This window comes from Ranitomeya variabilis, chromosome 3 (assembly GCF_051348905.1).
Source record: "Ranitomeya variabilis isolate aRanVar5 chromosome 3, aRanVar5.hap1, whole genome shotgun sequence".
Lineage (NCBI taxonomy): Eukaryota > Metazoa > Chordata > Amphibia > Anura > Dendrobatidae > Ranitomeya > Ranitomeya variabilis.
The window spans coordinates 375,207,256-375,223,087 of NC_135234.1; the positions used below are offsets into that span (position 1 = coordinate 375,207,256).

The following is a 15,832-nucleotide window of genomic DNA, read 5'->3' on the forward strand; positions in this document are numbered from 1 at the left end:
AGGGAAGAAATTTTCCAGAAACTCTGGAAGCTCTGTAGATGACAGTTCTGCGGTGTGCGTGTGTTCAAGCTGTGCACAACGCGTTTTGAATCTGCATAACCACACCCTCCATCCCCATTGTGACAGCATGTGAAGGTTCCATGCGACAAAGCAAGCTCCATTTCCAGCTCCCTATTCCAAAAATCTATTTAATATATGGTCACCAAATAGGGGACGTATCAGATAAGAACAGACACTACGCTTGATCTTGAGCCATTTGGCCGAGAAGCGATGATCAGAAATGGTTTGCCACTTGGGCCGCACCAAGGCCTACAACCGAAACCCACTGTGGAGACATAGCAAAAGATTGCCGCAGGGAAGACATTTTCCAGAAACTCTGGAAGCTCTGTAGATGACAGTTCTGTGGTGTGCGTGTGTTCAAGCTGTGCACAACGCGTTTTGAATCTGCATAACCACACCCTCCATCCCCATTGTGACAGCACGTGAAGGTTCCGTGCGAGAAAGCAAGCTCCATTTCCAGCTCCCTATTCCAAAAATCCATTTAATATATGGTCCCCAAATAGGGGACGTATCAGATAAGAACAGACTCTACGCTTGATCTTGAGCCATTTGGCCGGGAAGCAATGATTAGAAATGGTTTGCCACTTGGGCCGCACCAAGGCCTACAACCGAAACCCACTGTGGAGACATAGCAAAAGATTGCCGCAGGGAAGACATTTTCCAGAAACTCTGGAAGCTCTGTAGGTGACAGTTCTGCGGTGTGCGTGTGTTCAAGCTGTGCACAACGCGTTTCGAATCTGCATAACCACACGCTCCATCCCCATTGTGACAGCACATGAAGGTTCCGTGTGACAAAGCAAGCTCCATTTCCAGCTCCCTATTCCAAAAATCCATTTAATATATGGTCCCCAAATAGGGGACGTATCAGATAAGAACAGACACTACGCTTGATCTTGAGCCATTTGGCCGAGAAGCGATGATCAGAAATGGTTTGCCACTTGGGCCGCACCAAGGCCTACAACCGAAACCCACTGTGGAGACATAGCAAAAGATTGCCGCAGGGAAGACATTTTCCAGAAACTCTGGAAGCTCTGTAGATGACAGTTCTGCGGTGTGCGTGTGTTCAAGCTGTGCACAACGCGTTTTGAATCTGCATAACCACACCCTCCATCCCCATTGTGACAGCACGTGAAGGTTCCGTGCGACAAAGCAAGCTCCATTTCCAGCTCCCTATTCCAAAAATCTATTTAATATATGGTCCCCAAATAGGGGACGTATCAGATAAGAACAGACACTACGCTTGATCTTGAGCCATTTGGCCAAGAAGCGATGATCAGAAATGGTTTGCCACTTGGGCCGCACCAAGGCCTACAACCGAAACCCACTGTGGAGACATAGCAAAAGATTGCCACAGGGAAGACATTTTCCAGAAACTCTGGAAGCTCTGTCGATGACAGTTCTGTGGTGTGCGTGTGTTCAAGCTGTGCACAACGCGTTTTGAATCTGCATAACCACACCCTCCATCCCCATTGTGACAGCACGTGAAGGTTCCGTGCGACAAAGCAAGCTCCATTTCCAGCTCCCTATTCCAAAAATCCATTTTATATATGGTCCCCAAATAGGGGACGTATCAGATAAGAACAGACACTACGCTTGATCTTGAGCCATTTGGCCGAGAAGCGATGATCAGAAATGGTGTGCCACTTGGGCCGCACCAAGGCCTACAACCGAAACCCACTGTGGAGACAGCAAAAGATTGCCGCAGGGAAGACATTTTCCAGAAACTCTGGAAGCTCTGTAGATGACAGTTCTGCGGTGTGCGTGTGTTCAAGCTGTGCACAACGCGTTTTGAATCTGCATAACCACACCCTCCATCCCCATTGTGACAGCACATGAAGGTTCCATGCGACAAAGCAAGCTCCATTTCCAGCTCCCTATTCCAAAAATCTATTTAATATATGGTCCCCAAATAGGGGTCGTATCAGATAAGAACAGACACTACGCTTGATCTTGAGCCATTTGGCCGAGAAGCGATGATCAGAAATGGTTTGCCACTTGGGCCGCACCAAGGCCTACAACCGAAACCCACTGTGGAGACATAGCAAAAGATTGCCGCAGGGAAGACATTTTCCAGAAACTCTGGAAGCTCTGTAGATGACAGTTCTGCGGTGTGCGTGTGTTCAAGCTGTGCACAACGCGTTTTGAATCTGCATAACACCACCCTCCATCCCCATTGTGACAGCACGTGAAGGTTCTGTGCGACAAAGCAAGCTCCGTTTCCAGCTCCCTATTCCAAAAATCCATTTAATATATGGTCCCCAAATAGGGGACGTATCAGATAAGAACAGACTCTACGCTTGATCTTGAGCCATTTGGCCGAGAAGCGATGATCAGAAATGGTTTGCCACTTGGGCCGCACCAAGGCCTACAACCGAAACCCACTGTGGAGACATAGCAAAAGATTGCCGCAGGGAAGACATTTTCCAGAAACTTTGGAAGCTCTGTAGATGACAGTTCTGCGGTGTGCGTGTGTTCAAGCTGTATACAACGTGTTTCGAATCTGCATAACCACACCCTCCATCCCCATTGTGACAGCACGTGAAGGTTCCGTGTGACAAAGCAAGCTCCATTTCCAGCTCCCTATTCCAAAAATCCATTTAATATATGGTCCCCAAATAGGGGACGTATCAGATAAGAACAGACTCTACGCTTGATCTTGAGCCATTTGGCCGAGAAGCGATGATCAGAAATGGTTTGCCACTTGGGCCGCACCAAGGCCTACAACCGAAACCCACTGTGGAGACATAGCAAAAGATTGCCGCAGGGAAGACATTTTCCAGAAACTCTGGAAGTTCTGTAGATGACAGTTCTGCGGTGTGCGTGTGTTCAAGCTGTGCACAACGCGTTTTGAATCTGCATAACCACACCCTCCATCCCCATTGTGACAGCACGTGAAGGTTCCGTGCGACAAAGCAAGCTCCATTTCCAGCTCCCTATTCCAAAAATCTATTTAATATATGGTCCCCAAATAGGGGACGTATCAGATAAGAACAGACACTACGCTTGATCTTGAGCCATTTGGCCAAGAAGCGATGATCAGAAATGGTTTGCCACTTGGGCCGCACCAAGGCCTACAACCGAAACCCACTGTGGAGACATAGCAAAAGATTGCCACAGGGAAGACATTTTCCAGAAACTCTGGAAGCTCTGTCGATGACAGTTCTGTGGTGTGCGTGTGTTCAAGCTGTGCACAACGCGTTTTGAATCTGCATAACCACACCCTCCATCCCCATTGTGACAGCACGTGAAGGTTCCGTGCGACAAAGCAAGCTCCATTTCCAGCTCCCTATTCCAAAAATCCATTTAATATATGGTCCCCAAATAGGGGACGTATCAGATAAGAACAGACACTACGCTTGATCTTGAGCCATTTGGCCGAGAAGCGATGATCAGAAATGGTGTGCCACTTGGGCCGCACCAAGGCCTACAACCGAAACCCACTGTGGAGACATAGCAAAAGATTGCCGCAGGGAAGACATTTTCCAGAAACTCTGGAAGCTCTGTAGATGACAGTTCTGCGGTGTGCGTGTGTTCAAGCTGTGCACAACGCGTTTTGAATCTGCATAACCACACCCTCCATCCCCATTGTGACAGCACATGAAGGTTCCATGCGACAAAGCAAGCTCCATTTCCAGCTCCCTATTCCAAAAATCTATTTAATATATGGTCCCCAAATAGGGGTCGTATCAGATAAGAACAGACACTACGCTTGATCTTGAGCCATTTGGCCGAGAAGCGATGATCAGAAATGGTTTGCCACTTGGGCCGCACCAAGGCCTACAACCGAAACCCACTGTGGAGACATAGCAAAAGATTGCCACAGGGAAGACATTTTCCAGAAACTCTGGAAGCTCTGTAGATGACAGTTCTGCGGTGTGCGTGTGTTCAAGCTGTGCACAACGCGTTTTGAATCTGCATAACACCACCCTCCATCCCCATTGTGACAGCACGTGAAGGTTCTGTGCGACAAAGCAAGCTCCGTTTCCAGCTCCCTATTCCAAAAATCCATTTAATATATGGTCCCCAAATAGGGGACGTATCAGATAAGAACAGACTCTACGCTTGATCTTGAGCCATTTGGCCGAGAAGCGATGATCAGAAATGGTTTGCCACTTGGGCCGCACCAAGGCCTACAACCGAAACCCACTGTGGAGACATAGCAAAAGATTGCCGCAGGGAAGACATTTTCCAGAAACTCTGGAAGCTCTGTAGATGACAGTTTTGCGGTGTGCGTGTGTTCAAGCTGTGCACAACGCGTTTTGAATCTGCATAACCACACCCTCCATCCCCATTGTGACAGCACATGAAGGTTCCATGCGACAAAGCAAGCTCCATTTCCAGCTCCCTATTCCAAAAATCTATTTAATATATGGTCCCCAAATAGGGGTCGTATCAGATAAGAACAGACACTACGCTTGATCTTGAGCCATTTGGCCGAGAAGCGATGATCAGAAATGGTTTGCCACTTGGGCCGCACCAAGGCCTACAACCGAAACCCACTGTGGAGACATAGCAAAAGATTGCCGCAGGGAAGACATTTTCCAGAAACTCTGGAAGCTCTGTAGATGACAGTTCTGCGGTGTGCGTGTGTTCAAGCTGTGCACAACGCGTTTTGAATCTGCATAACACCACCCTCCATCCCCATTGTGACAGCACGTGAAGGTTCTGTGCGACAAAGCAAGCTCCGTTTCCAGCTCCCTATTCCAAAAATCCATTTAATATATGGTCCCCAAATAGGGGACGTATCAGATAAGAACAGACTCTACGCTTGATCTTGAGCCATTTGGCCGAGAAGCGATGATCAGAAATGGTTTGCCACTTGGGCCGCACCAAGGCCTACAACCGAAACCCACTGTGGAGACATAGCAAAAGATTGCCGCAGGGAAGACATTTTCCAGAAACTTTGGAAGCTCTGTAGATGACAGTTCTGCGGTGTGCGTGTGTTCAAGCTGTATACAACGTGTTTCGAATCTGCATAACCACACCCTCCATCCCCATTGTGACAGCACGTGAAGGTTCCGTGTGACAAAGCAAGCTCCATTTCCAGCTCCCTATTCCAAAAATCCATTTAATATATGGTCCCCAAATAGGGGACGTATCAGATAAGAACAGACTCTACGCTTGATCTTGAGCCATTTGGCCGAGAAGCGATGATCAGAAATGGTTTGCCACTTGGGCCGCACCAAGGCCTACAACCGAAACCCACTGTGGAGACATAGCAAAAGATTGCCGCAGGGAAGACATTTTCCAGAAACTCTGGAAGTTCTGTAGATGACAGTTCTGCGGTGTGCGTGTGTTCAAGCTGTGCACAACGCGTTTTGAATCTGCATAACCACACCCTCCATCCCCATTGTGACAGCACGTGAAGGTTCCGTGCGACAAAGCAAGCTCCATTTCCAGCTCCCTATTCCAAAAATCTATTTAATATATGGTCCCCAAATAGGGGACGTATCAGATAAGAACAGACACTACGCTTGATCTTGAGCCATTTGGCCAAGAAGCGATGATCAGAAATGGTTTGCCACTTGGGCCGCACCAAGGCCTACAACCGAAACCCACTGTGGAGACATAGCAAAAGATTGCCACAGGGAAGACATTTTCCAGAAACTCTGGAAGCTCTGTCGATGACAGTTCTGTGGTGTGCGTGTGTTCAAGCTGTGCACAACGCGTTTTGAATCTGCATAACCACACCCTCCATCCCCATTGTGACAGCACGTGAAGGTTCTGTGCGACAAAGCAAGCTCCATTTCCAGCTCCCTATTCCAAAAATCCATTTAATATATGGTCCCCAAATAGGGGACGTATCAGATAAGAACAGACACTACGCTTGATCTTGAGCCATTTGCCGAGAAGCGATGATCAGAAATGGTGTGCCACTTGGGCCGCACCAAGGCCTACAACCGAAACCCACTGTGGAGACATAGCAAAAGATTGCCGCAGGGAAGACATTTTCCAGAAACTCTGGAAGCTCTGTAGATGACAGTTCTGCGGTGTGCGTGTGTTCAAGCTGTGCACAACGCGTTTTGAATCTGCATAACCACACCCTCCATCCCCATTGTGACAGCACATGAAGGTTCCATGCGACAAAGCAAGCTCCATTTCCAGCTCCCTATTCCAAAAATCTATTTAATATATGGTCCCCAAATAGGGGTCGTATCAGATAAGAACAGACACTACGCTTGATCTTGAGCCATTTGGCCGAGAAGCGATGATCAGAAATGGTTTGCCACTTGGGCCGCACCAAGGCCTACAACCGAAACCCACTGTGGAGACATAGCAAAAGATTGCCACAGGGAAGACATTTTCCAGAAACTCTGGAAGCTCTGTAGATGACAGTTCTGCGGTGTGCGTGTGTTCAAGCTGTGCACAACGCGTTTTGAATCTGCATAACACCACCCTCCATCCCCATTGTGACAGCACGTGAAGGTTCTGTGCGACAAAGCAAGCTCCGTTTCCAGCTCCCTATTCCAAAAATCCATTTAATATATGGTCCCCAAATAGGGGACGTATCAGATAAGAACAGACTCTACGCTTGATCTTGAGCCATTTGGCCGAGAAGCGATGATCAGAAATGGTTTGCCACTTGGGCCGCACCAAGGCCTACAACCGAAACCCACTGTGGAGACATAGCAAAAGATTGCCGCAGGGAAGACATTTTCCAGAAACTTTGGAAGCTCTGTAGATGACAGTTCTGCGGTGTGCGTGTGTTCAAGCTGTATACAACGTGTTTCGAATCTGCATAACCACACCCTCCATCCCCATTGTGACAGCACGTGAAGGTTCCGTGTGACAAAGCAAGCTCCATTTCCAGCTCCCTATTCCAAAAATCCATTTAATATATGGTCCCCAAATAGGGGACGTATCAGATAAGAACAGACTCTACGCTTGATCTTGAGCCATTTGGCCGAGAAGCGATGATCAGAAATGGTTTGCCACTTGGGCCGCACCAAGGCCTACAACCGAAACCCACTGTGGAGACATAGCAAAAGATTGCCGCAGGGAAGACATTTTCCAGAAACTCTGGAAGTTCTGTAGATGACAGTTCTGCGGTGTGCGTGTGTTCAAGCTGTGCACAACGCGTTTTGAATCTGCATAACCACACCCTCCATCCCCATTGTGACAGCACGTGAAGGTTCCGTGCGACAAAGCAAGCTCCATTTCCAGCTCCCTATTCCAAAAATCTATTTAATATATGGTCCCCAAATAGGGGACGTATCAGATAAGAACAGACACTACGCTTGATCTTGAGCCATTTGGCCGAGAAGCGATGATCAGAAATGGTTTGCCACTTGGGCCGCACCAAGGCCTACAACCGAAACCCACTGTGGAGACATAGCAAAAGATTGCCGCAGGGAAGACATTTTCCAGAAACTCTGGAAGCTCTGTCGATGACAGTTCTGCAGTGTGCGTGTGTTCAAGCTGTGCACAACGCGTTTTGAATCTGCATAACCACACCCTCCATCCCCATTGTGACAGCACGTGAAGGTTCCGTGCGACAAAGCAAGCTCCATTTCCAGCTCCCTATTCCAAAAATCTATTTAATATATGGTCCCCAAATAGGGGACGTATCAGATAAGAACAGACACTACGCTTGATCTTGAGCCATTTGGCCAAGAAGCGATGATCAGAAATGGTTTGCCACTTGGGCCGCACCAAGGCCTACAACCGAAACCCACTGTGGAGACATAGCAAAAGATTGCCGCAGGGAAGACATTTTCCAGAAACTCTGGAAGCTCTGTCGATGACAGTTCTGCGGTGTGCGTGTGTTCAAGCTGTGCACAACGCGTTTTGAATCTGCATAACCACACCCTCCATCCCCATTGTGACAGCATGTGAAGGTTCCGTCCGACGAAGCAAGCTCCATTTCCAGCTCCATATTCCAAAAATCCATTTAATATATGGTCCCCAAATAGGGGACGTATCAGATAAGATCAGACACTACGCTTGATCTTGAGCCATTTGGCCAAGAAGCGATGATCAGAAATGGTTTGCCACTTAGGCCTCACCAAGGCCTACAACCGTAACCCACTGTGGAGACATAGCAAAAGATTGCCGCAGGGAAGACATTTTCCAGAAACCCTGGAAGCTCTGTAGATGACAGTTCTGCGGTGTGCGTGTGTTCAAGCTGTGCACAACGCGTTTTGAATCTGCATAACCACACCCTCCATCCCCATTGTGACAGCACGTGAAGGTTCTGTGCGACAAAGCAAGCTCCATTTCCAGCTCCCTATTCCAAAAATCTATTTAATATATGGTCCCCAAATAGGGGACGTATCAGATAAGAACAGACACTACGCTTGATCTTGAGCCATTTGGCCGAGAAACGATGATCAGAAATGGTTTGCCACTTGGGCCGCACCAAGGCCTACAACCGAAACCCACTGTGGAGACATAGCAAAAGATTGCCGCAGGGAAGACATTTTCCAGAAACTCTGGAAGCTTTGTCGATGACAGTTCTGCGGTGTGCGTGTGTTCAAGCTGTGCACAACGCGTTTTGAATCTGCATAATCACACCCTCCATCCCCATTGTGACAGCACGTGAAGGTTCCGTGTGACAAAGCAAGCTCCATTTCCAGCTCCCTATTCCAAAAATCCATTTAATATATGGTCCCCAAATAGGGGACATATCAGATAAGAACAGACACTACGCTTGATCTTGAGCCATTTGGCCGAGAAGCGATGATCAGAAATGGTGTGCCACTTGGGCCGCACCAAGGCCTACAACCGAAACCCACTGTGGAGACATAGCAAAAGATTGCCGCAGGGAAGACATTTTCCAGAAACTCTGGAAGCTCTGTAGATGACAGTTCTGCGGTGTGCGTGTGTTCAAGCTGTGCACAACGCGTTTTGAATCTGCATAACCACACCCTCCATCCCCATTGTGACAGCACGTGAAGGTTCCGTGCGACAAAGCAAGCTCCGTTTCCAGCTCCCTATTCCAAAAATCCATTTAATATATGGTCCCCAAATAGGGGACGTATCAGATAAGAACAGACTCTACGCTTGATCTTGAGCCATTTGGCCGAGAAGCGATGATCAGAAATGGTTTGCCACTTGGGCCGCACCAAGGCCTACAACCGAAACCCACTGTGGAGACATAGCAAAAGATTGCCGCAGGGAAGACATTTTCCAGAAACTCTGGAAGCTCTGTAGATGACAGTTCTGCGGTGTGCGTGTGTTCAAGCTGTGCACAACGCGTTTTGAATCTGCATAACCACACCCTCCATCCCCATTGTGACAGCACATGAAGGTTCCATGCGACAAAGCAAGCTCCATTTCCAGCTCCCTATTCCAAAAATCTATTTAATATATGGTCCCCAAATAGGGGTCGTATCAGATAAGAACAGACACTACGCTTGATCTTGAGCCATTTGGCCGAGAAGCGATGATCAGAAATGGTTTGCCACTTGGGCCGCACCAAGGCCTAAAACCGAAACCCACTGTGGAGACATAGCAAAAGATTGCCGCAGGGAAGACATTTTCCAGAAACTCTGGAAGCTCTGTAGATGACAGTTCTGCGGTGTGCGTGTGTTCAAGCTGTGCACAACGCGTTTTGAATCTGCATAACACCACCCTCCATCCCCATTGTGACAGCACGTGAAGGTTCCGTGCGACAAAGCAAGCTCCGTTTCCAGCTCCCTATTCCAAAAATCCATTTAATATATGGTCCCCAAATAGGGGACGTATCAGATAAGAACAGACTCTACGCTTGATCTTGAGCCATTTGGCCGAGAAGCGATGATCAGAAATGGTTTGCCACTTGGGCCGCACCAAGGCCTACAACCGAAACCCACTGTGGAGACATAGCAAAAGATTGCCGCAGGGAAGACATTTTCCAGAAACTTTGGAAGCTCTGTAGATGACAGTTCTGCGGTGTGCTTGTGTTCAAGCTGTATACAACGTGTTTAGAATCTGCATAACCACACCCTCCATCCCCATTGTGACAGCACGTGAAGGTTCCGTGTGACAAAGCAAGCTCCATTTCCAGCTCCCTATTCCAAAAATCCATTTAATATATGGTCCCCAAATAGGGGACGTATCAGATAAGAACAGACTCTACGCTTGATCTTGAGCCATTTGGCCGAGAAGCGATGATCAGAAATGGTTTGCCACTTGGGCCGCACCAAGGCCTACAACCGAAACCCACTGTGGAGACATAGCAAAAGATTGCCGCAGGGAAGACATTTTCCAGAAACTCTGGAAGTTCTGTAGATGACAGTTCTGCGGTGTGCGTGTGTTCAAGCTGTGCACAACGCGTTTTGAATCTGCATAACCACACCCTCCATCCCCATTGTGACAGCACGTGAAGGTTCCGTGCGACAAAGCAAGCTCCATTTCCAGCTCCCTATTCCAAAAATCTATTTAATATATGGTCCCCAAATAGGGGACGTATCAGATAAGAACAGACACTACGCTTGATCTTGAGCCATTTGGCTGAGAAGCGATGATCAGAAATGGTTTGCCACTTGGGCCGCACCAAGGCCTACAACCGAAACCCACTGTGGAGACATAGCAAAAGATTGACGCAGGGAAGACATTTTCCAGAAACTCTGGAAGCTCTTTCGATGACAGTTCTGCAGTGTGCGTGTGTTCAAGCTGTGCACAACGCGTTTTGAATCTGCATAACCACACCCTCCATCCCCATTGTGACAGCACGTGAAGGTTCCGTGCGACAAAGCAAGCTCCATTTCCAGCTCCCTATTCCAAAAATCTATTTAATATATGGTCCCCAAATAGGGGACGTATCAGATAAGAACAGACACTACGCTTGATCTTGAGCCATTTGGCCAAGAAGCGATGATCAGAAATGGTTTGCCACTTGGGCCGCACCAAGGCCTACAACCGAAACCCACTGTGGAGACATAGCAAAAGATTGCCGCAGGGAAGACATTTTCCAGAAACTCTGGAAGCTCTGTCGATGACAGTTCTGCGGTGTGCGTGTGTTCAAGCTGTGCACAACGCGTTTTGAATCTGCATAACCACACCCTCCATCCCCATTGTGACAGCATGTGAAGGTTCCGTCCGACGAAGCAAGCTCCATTTCCAGCTCCGTATTCCAAAAATCCATTTAATATATGGTCCCCAAATAGGGGACGTATCAGATAAGAACAGACACTACGCTTGATCTTGAGCCATTTGGCCGAGAAGCGATGATCAGAAATGGTTTGCCACTTAGGCCTCACCAAGGCCTACAACCGTAACCCACTGTGGAGACATAGCAAAAGATTGCCGCAGGGAAGACATTTTCCAGAAACTCTGGAAGCTCTGTCGATGACAGTTCTGCGGTGTGCGTGTGTTCAAGCTGTGCACAACGCGTTTTGAATCTGCATAACCACACCCTCCATCCCCATTGTGACAGCACGTGAAGGTTTCGTGCGACAAAGCAAGCTCCATTTCCAGCTCCCTATTCCAAAAATCCATTTAATATATGGTCCCCAAATAGGGGACGTATCAGATAAGAACAGACACTACGCTTGATCTTGAGCCATTTGGCCGAGAAGCGATGATCAGAAATGGTGTGCCACTTGGGCCGCACCAAGGCCTACAACCGAAACCCACTGTGGAGACATAGCAAAAGATTGCCGCAGGGAAGACATTTTCCAGAAACTCTGGAAGCTCTGTAGATGACAGTTCTGCGGTGTGCGTGTGTTCAAGCTGTGCACAACGCGTTTTGAATCTGCATAACCACACCCTCCATCCCCATTGTGACAGCACGTGAAGGTTCCGTGCGACAAAGCAAGCTCCATTTCCAGTTCCCTATTCCAAAAATCTATTTAATATATGGTCCCCAAATAGGGGACGTATCAGATAAGAACAGACACTACGCTTGATCTTGAGCCATTTGGCCGAGAAGCGATGATCAGAAATGGTTTGCCACTTGGGCCGCACCAAGGCCTACAACCGAAACCCACTGTGGAGACATAGCAAAAGATTGCCGCAGGGAAGAAATTTTCCAGAAACTCTGGAAGCTCTGTAGATGACAGTTCTGCGGTGTGCGTGTGTTCAAGCTGTGCACAACGCGTTTTGAATCTGCATAACCACACCCTCCATCCCCATTGTGACAGCATGTGAAGGTTCCATGCGACAAAGCAAGCTCCATTTCCAGCTCCCTATTCCAAAAATCTATTTAATATATGGTCACCAAATAGGGGACGTATCAGATAAGAACAGACACTACGCTTGATCTTGAGCCATTTGGCCGAGAAGCGATGATCAGAAATGGTTTGCCACTTGGGCCGCACCAAGGCCTACAACCGAAACCCACTGTGGAGACATAGCAAAAGATTGCCGCAGGGAAGACATTTTCCAGAAACTCTGGAAGCTCTGTAGATGACAGTTCTGTGGTGTGCGTGTGTTCAAGCTGTGCACAACGCGTTTTGAATCTGCATAACCACACCCTCCATCCCCATTGTGACAGCACGTGAAGGTTCCGTGCGAGAAAGCAAGCTCCATTTCCAGCTCCCTATTCCAAAAATCCATTTAATATATGGTCCCCAAATAGGGGACGTATCAGATAAGAACAGACTCTACGCTTGATCTTGAGCCATTTGGCCGGGAAGCAATGATTAGAAATGGTTTGCCACTTGGGCCGCACCAAGGCCTACAACCGAAACCCACTGTGGAGACATAGCAAAAGATTGCCGCAGGGAAGACATTTTCCAGAAACTCTGGAAGCTCTGTAGGTGACAGTTCTGCGGTGTGCGTGTGTTCAAGCTGTGCACAACGCGTTTCGAATCTGCATAACCACACGCTCCATCCCCATTGTGACAGCACATGAAGGTTCCGTGTGACAAAGCAAGCTCCATTTCCAGCTCCCTATTCCAAAAATCCATTTAATATATGGTCCCCAAATAGGGGACGTATCAGATAAGAACAGACACTACGCTTGATCTTGAGCCATTTGGCCGAGAAGCGATGATCAGAAATGGTTTGCCACTTGGGCCGCACCAAGGCCTACAACCGAAACCCACTGTGGAGACATAGCAAAAGATTGCCGCAGGGAAGACATTTTCCAGAAACTCTGGAAGCTCTGTAGATGACAGTTCTGCGGTGTGCGTGTGTTCAAGCTGTGCACAACGCGTTTTGAATCTGCATAACCACACCCTCCATCCCCATTGTGACAGCACGTGAAGGTTCCGTGCGACAAAGCAAGCTCCATTTCCAGCTCCCTATTCCAAAAATCTATTTAATATATGGTCCCCAAATAGGGGACGTATCAGATAAGAACAGACACTACGCTTGATCTTGAGCCATTTGGCCAAGAAGCGATGATCAGAAATGGTTTGCCACTTGGGCCGCACCAAGGCCTACAACCGAAACCCACTGTGGAGACATAGCAAAAGATTGCCACAGGGAAGACATTTTCCAGAAACTCTGGAAGCTCTGTCGATGACAGTTCTGTGGTGTGCGTGTGTTCAAGCTGTGCACAACGCGTTTTGAATCTGCATAACCACACCCTCCATCCCCATTGTGACAGCACGTGAAGGTTCCGTGCGACAAAGCAAGCTCCATTTCCAGCTCCCTATTCCAAAAATCCATTTAATATATGGTCCCCAAATAGGGGACGTATCAGATAAGAACAGACACTACGCTTGATCTTGAGCCATTTGGCCGAGAAGCGATGATCAGAAATGGTGTGCCACTTGGGCCGCACCAAGGCCTACAACCGAAACCCACTGTGGAGACATAGCAAAAGATTGCCGCAGGGAAGACATTTTCCAGAAACTCTGGAAGCTCTGTAGATGACAGTTCTGCGGTGTGCGTGTGTTCAAGCTGTGCACAACGCGTTTTGAATCTGCATAACCACACCCTCCATCCCCATTGTGACAGCACATGAAGGTTCCATGCGACAAAGCAAGCTCCATTTCCAGCTCCCTATTCCAAAAATCTATTTAATATATGGTCCCCAAATAGGGGTCGTATCAGATAAGAACAGACACTACGCTTGATCTTGAGCCATTTGGCCGAGAAGCGATGATCAGAAATGGTTTGCCACTTGGGCCGCACCAAGGCCTACAACCGAAACCCACTGTGGAGACATAGCAAAAGATTGCCGCAGGGAAGACATTTTCCAGAAACTCTGGAAGCTCTGTAGATGACAGTTCTGCGGTGTGCGTGTGTTCAAGCTGTGCACAACGCGTTTTGAATCTGCATAACACCACCCTCCATCCCCATTGTGACAGCACGTGAAGGTTCTGTGCGACAAAGCAAGCTCCGTTTCCAGCTCCCTATTCCAAAAATCCATTTAATATATGGTCCCCAAATAGGGGACGTATCAGATAAGAACAGACTCTACGCTTGATCTTGAGCCATTTGGCCGAGAAGCGATGATCAGAAATGGTTTGCCACTTGGGCCGCACCAAGGCCTACAACCGAAACCCACTGTGGAGACATAGCAAAAGATTGCCGCAGGGAAGACATTTTCCAGAAACTTTGGAAGCTCTGTAGATGACAGTTCTGCGGTGTGCGTGTGTTCAAGCTGTATACAACGTGTTTCGAATCTGCATAACCACACCCTCCATCCCCATTGTGACAGCACGTGAAGGTTCCGTGTGACAAAGCAAGCTCCATTTCCAGCTCCCTATTCCAAAAATCCATTTAATATATGGTCCCCAAATAGGGGACGTATCAGATAAGAACAGACTCTACGCTTGATCTTGAGCCATTTGGCCGAGAAGCGATGATCAGAAATGGTTTGCCACTTGGGCCGCACCAAGGCCTACAACCGAAACCCACTGTGGAGACATAGCAAAAGATTGCCGCAGGGAAGACATTTTCCAGAAACTCTGGAAGTTCTGTAGATGACAGTTCTGCGGTGTGCGTGTGTTCAAGCTGTGCACAACGCGTTTTGAATCTGCATAACCACACCCTCCATCCCCATTGTGACAGCACGTGAAGGTTCCGTGCGACAAAGCAAGCTCCATTTCCAGCTCCCTATTCCAAAAATCTATTTAATATATGGTCCCCAAATAGGGGACGTATCAGATAAGAACAGACACTACGCTTGATCTTGAGCCATTTGGCCAAGAAGCGATGATCAGAAATGGTTTGCCACTTGGGCCGCACCAAGGCCTACAACCGAAACCCACTGTGGAGACATAGCAAAAGATTGCCACAGGGAAGACATTTTCCAGAAACTCTGGAAGCTCTGTCGATGACAGTTCTGTGGTGTGCGTGTGTTCAAGCTGTGCACAACGCGTTTTGAATCTGCATAACCACACCCTCCATCCCCATTGTGACAGCACGTGAAGGTTCCGTGCGACAAAGCAAGCTCCATTTCCAGCTCCCTATTCCAAAAATCCATTTAATATATGGTCCCCAAATAGGGGACGTATCAGATAAGAACAGACACTACGCTTGATCTTGAGCCATTTGCCGAGAAGCGATGATCAGAAATGGTGTGCCACTTGGGCCGCACCAAGGCCTACAACCGAAACCCACTGTGGAGACATAGCAAAAGATTGCCGCAGGGAAGACATTTTCCAGAAACTCTGGAAGCTCTGTAGATGACAGTTCTGCGGTGTGCGTGTGTTCAAGCTGTGCACAACGCGTTTTGAATCTGCATAACCACACCCTCCATCCCCATTGTGACAGCACATGAAGGTTCCATGCGACAAAGCAAGCTCCATTTCCAGCTCCCTATTCCAAAAATCTATTTAATATATGGTCCCCAAATAGGGGTCGTATCAGATAAGAACAGACACTACGCTTGATCTTGAGCCATTTGGCCGAGAAGCGATGATCAGAAATGGTTTGCCACTTGGGCCGCACC

The 15,832-nt window shown here is 48.1% G+C and overlaps 45 pseudogenes; all 45 read right to left on the reverse strand.

The window, feature by feature from the left end:
- Positions 1-94: 94 nt before the first annotated feature.
- On the reverse strand, positions 95-272 carry LOC143762596 (U2 spliceosomal RNA; annotated as a pseudogene).
- A 177-nt stretch (positions 273-449) lies between these two features.
- On the reverse strand, positions 450-625 carry LOC143762503 (U2 spliceosomal RNA; annotated as a pseudogene).
- Positions 626-799: 174 nt separating this feature from the next.
- Positions 800-978, reverse strand: LOC143759403 (U2 spliceosomal RNA; annotated as a pseudogene).
- A 177-nt stretch (positions 979-1,155) lies between these two features.
- LOC143760093 (U2 spliceosomal RNA) lies at positions 1,156-1,331 on the reverse strand (annotated as a pseudogene).
- A 177-nt stretch (positions 1,332-1,508) lies between these two features.
- Positions 1,509-1,684, reverse strand: LOC143761236 (U2 spliceosomal RNA; annotated as a pseudogene).
- Positions 1,685-1,859: 175 nt separating this feature from the next.
- On the reverse strand, positions 1,860-2,035 carry LOC143762568 (U2 spliceosomal RNA; annotated as a pseudogene).
- Positions 2,036-2,212: 177 nt separating this feature from the next.
- On the reverse strand, positions 2,213-2,388 carry LOC143761532 (U2 spliceosomal RNA; annotated as a pseudogene).
- A 177-nt stretch (positions 2,389-2,565) lies between these two features.
- On the reverse strand, positions 2,566-2,741 carry LOC143762406 (U2 spliceosomal RNA; annotated as a pseudogene).
- A 177-nt stretch (positions 2,742-2,918) lies between these two features.
- LOC143760094 (U2 spliceosomal RNA) lies at positions 2,919-3,094 on the reverse strand (annotated as a pseudogene).
- A 177-nt stretch (positions 3,095-3,271) lies between these two features.
- On the reverse strand, positions 3,272-3,447 carry LOC143759898 (U2 spliceosomal RNA; annotated as a pseudogene).
- A 177-nt stretch (positions 3,448-3,624) lies between these two features.
- LOC143762569 (U2 spliceosomal RNA) lies at positions 3,625-3,800 on the reverse strand (annotated as a pseudogene).
- Positions 3,801-3,977: 177 nt separating this feature from the next.
- LOC143761533 (U2 spliceosomal RNA) lies at positions 3,978-4,153 on the reverse strand (annotated as a pseudogene).
- A 177-nt stretch (positions 4,154-4,330) lies between these two features.
- Positions 4,331-4,506, reverse strand: LOC143762570 (U2 spliceosomal RNA; annotated as a pseudogene).
- A 177-nt stretch (positions 4,507-4,683) lies between these two features.
- LOC143761534 (U2 spliceosomal RNA) lies at positions 4,684-4,859 on the reverse strand (annotated as a pseudogene).
- A 177-nt stretch (positions 4,860-5,036) lies between these two features.
- LOC143762407 (U2 spliceosomal RNA) lies at positions 5,037-5,212 on the reverse strand (annotated as a pseudogene).
- A 177-nt stretch (positions 5,213-5,389) lies between these two features.
- On the reverse strand, positions 5,390-5,565 carry LOC143760096 (U2 spliceosomal RNA; annotated as a pseudogene).
- A 177-nt stretch (positions 5,566-5,742) lies between these two features.
- Positions 5,743-5,917, reverse strand: LOC143762933 (U2 spliceosomal RNA; annotated as a pseudogene).
- A 177-nt stretch (positions 5,918-6,094) lies between these two features.
- On the reverse strand, positions 6,095-6,270 carry LOC143762572 (U2 spliceosomal RNA; annotated as a pseudogene).
- A 177-nt stretch (positions 6,271-6,447) lies between these two features.
- Positions 6,448-6,623, reverse strand: LOC143761535 (U2 spliceosomal RNA; annotated as a pseudogene).
- A 177-nt stretch (positions 6,624-6,800) lies between these two features.
- LOC143762408 (U2 spliceosomal RNA) lies at positions 6,801-6,976 on the reverse strand (annotated as a pseudogene).
- A 177-nt stretch (positions 6,977-7,153) lies between these two features.
- Positions 7,154-7,329, reverse strand: LOC143759576 (U2 spliceosomal RNA; annotated as a pseudogene).
- A 177-nt stretch (positions 7,330-7,506) lies between these two features.
- LOC143760097 (U2 spliceosomal RNA) lies at positions 7,507-7,682 on the reverse strand (annotated as a pseudogene).
- A 175-nt stretch (positions 7,683-7,857) lies between these two features.
- Positions 7,858-8,035, reverse strand: LOC143762307 (U2 spliceosomal RNA; annotated as a pseudogene).
- A 177-nt stretch (positions 8,036-8,212) lies between these two features.
- LOC143760547 (U2 spliceosomal RNA) lies at positions 8,213-8,388 on the reverse strand (annotated as a pseudogene).
- A 174-nt stretch (positions 8,389-8,562) lies between these two features.
- LOC143759825 (U2 spliceosomal RNA) lies at positions 8,563-8,741 on the reverse strand (annotated as a pseudogene).
- Positions 8,742-8,918: 177 nt separating this feature from the next.
- LOC143761932 (U2 spliceosomal RNA) lies at positions 8,919-9,094 on the reverse strand (annotated as a pseudogene).
- A 177-nt stretch (positions 9,095-9,271) lies between these two features.
- LOC143762573 (U2 spliceosomal RNA) lies at positions 9,272-9,447 on the reverse strand (annotated as a pseudogene).
- A 177-nt stretch (positions 9,448-9,624) lies between these two features.
- On the reverse strand, positions 9,625-9,800 carry LOC143761690 (U2 spliceosomal RNA; annotated as a pseudogene).
- A 177-nt stretch (positions 9,801-9,977) lies between these two features.
- On the reverse strand, positions 9,978-10,153 carry LOC143762409 (U2 spliceosomal RNA; annotated as a pseudogene).
- A 177-nt stretch (positions 10,154-10,330) lies between these two features.
- Positions 10,331-10,506, reverse strand: LOC143760617 (U2 spliceosomal RNA; annotated as a pseudogene).
- Positions 10,507-10,683: 177 nt separating this feature from the next.
- LOC143760098 (U2 spliceosomal RNA) lies at positions 10,684-10,859 on the reverse strand (annotated as a pseudogene).
- A 175-nt stretch (positions 10,860-11,034) lies between these two features.
- LOC143759435 (U2 spliceosomal RNA) lies at positions 11,035-11,212 on the reverse strand (annotated as a pseudogene).
- Positions 11,213-11,389: 177 nt separating this feature from the next.
- Positions 11,390-11,565, reverse strand: LOC143818949 (U2 spliceosomal RNA; annotated as a pseudogene).
- Positions 11,566-11,739: 174 nt separating this feature from the next.
- LOC143761468 (U2 spliceosomal RNA) lies at positions 11,740-11,918 on the reverse strand (annotated as a pseudogene).
- Positions 11,919-12,093: 175 nt separating this feature from the next.
- LOC143762597 (U2 spliceosomal RNA) lies at positions 12,094-12,271 on the reverse strand (annotated as a pseudogene).
- A 177-nt stretch (positions 12,272-12,448) lies between these two features.
- Positions 12,449-12,624, reverse strand: LOC143762504 (U2 spliceosomal RNA; annotated as a pseudogene).
- A 174-nt stretch (positions 12,625-12,798) lies between these two features.
- LOC143759404 (U2 spliceosomal RNA) lies at positions 12,799-12,977 on the reverse strand (annotated as a pseudogene).
- A 177-nt stretch (positions 12,978-13,154) lies between these two features.
- LOC143760100 (U2 spliceosomal RNA) lies at positions 13,155-13,330 on the reverse strand (annotated as a pseudogene).
- A 177-nt stretch (positions 13,331-13,507) lies between these two features.
- On the reverse strand, positions 13,508-13,683 carry LOC143759899 (U2 spliceosomal RNA; annotated as a pseudogene).
- A 177-nt stretch (positions 13,684-13,860) lies between these two features.
- On the reverse strand, positions 13,861-14,036 carry LOC143762574 (U2 spliceosomal RNA; annotated as a pseudogene).
- Positions 14,037-14,213: 177 nt separating this feature from the next.
- On the reverse strand, positions 14,214-14,389 carry LOC143761537 (U2 spliceosomal RNA; annotated as a pseudogene).
- A 177-nt stretch (positions 14,390-14,566) lies between these two features.
- Positions 14,567-14,742, reverse strand: LOC143762410 (U2 spliceosomal RNA; annotated as a pseudogene).
- A 177-nt stretch (positions 14,743-14,919) lies between these two features.
- Positions 14,920-15,095, reverse strand: LOC143760101 (U2 spliceosomal RNA; annotated as a pseudogene).
- Positions 15,096-15,272: 177 nt separating this feature from the next.
- On the reverse strand, positions 15,273-15,447 carry LOC143762935 (U2 spliceosomal RNA; annotated as a pseudogene).
- A 177-nt stretch (positions 15,448-15,624) lies between these two features.
- On the reverse strand, positions 15,625-15,800 carry LOC143762575 (U2 spliceosomal RNA; annotated as a pseudogene).
- Between the last annotated feature and the right edge of the window lie 32 nt (positions 15,801-15,832).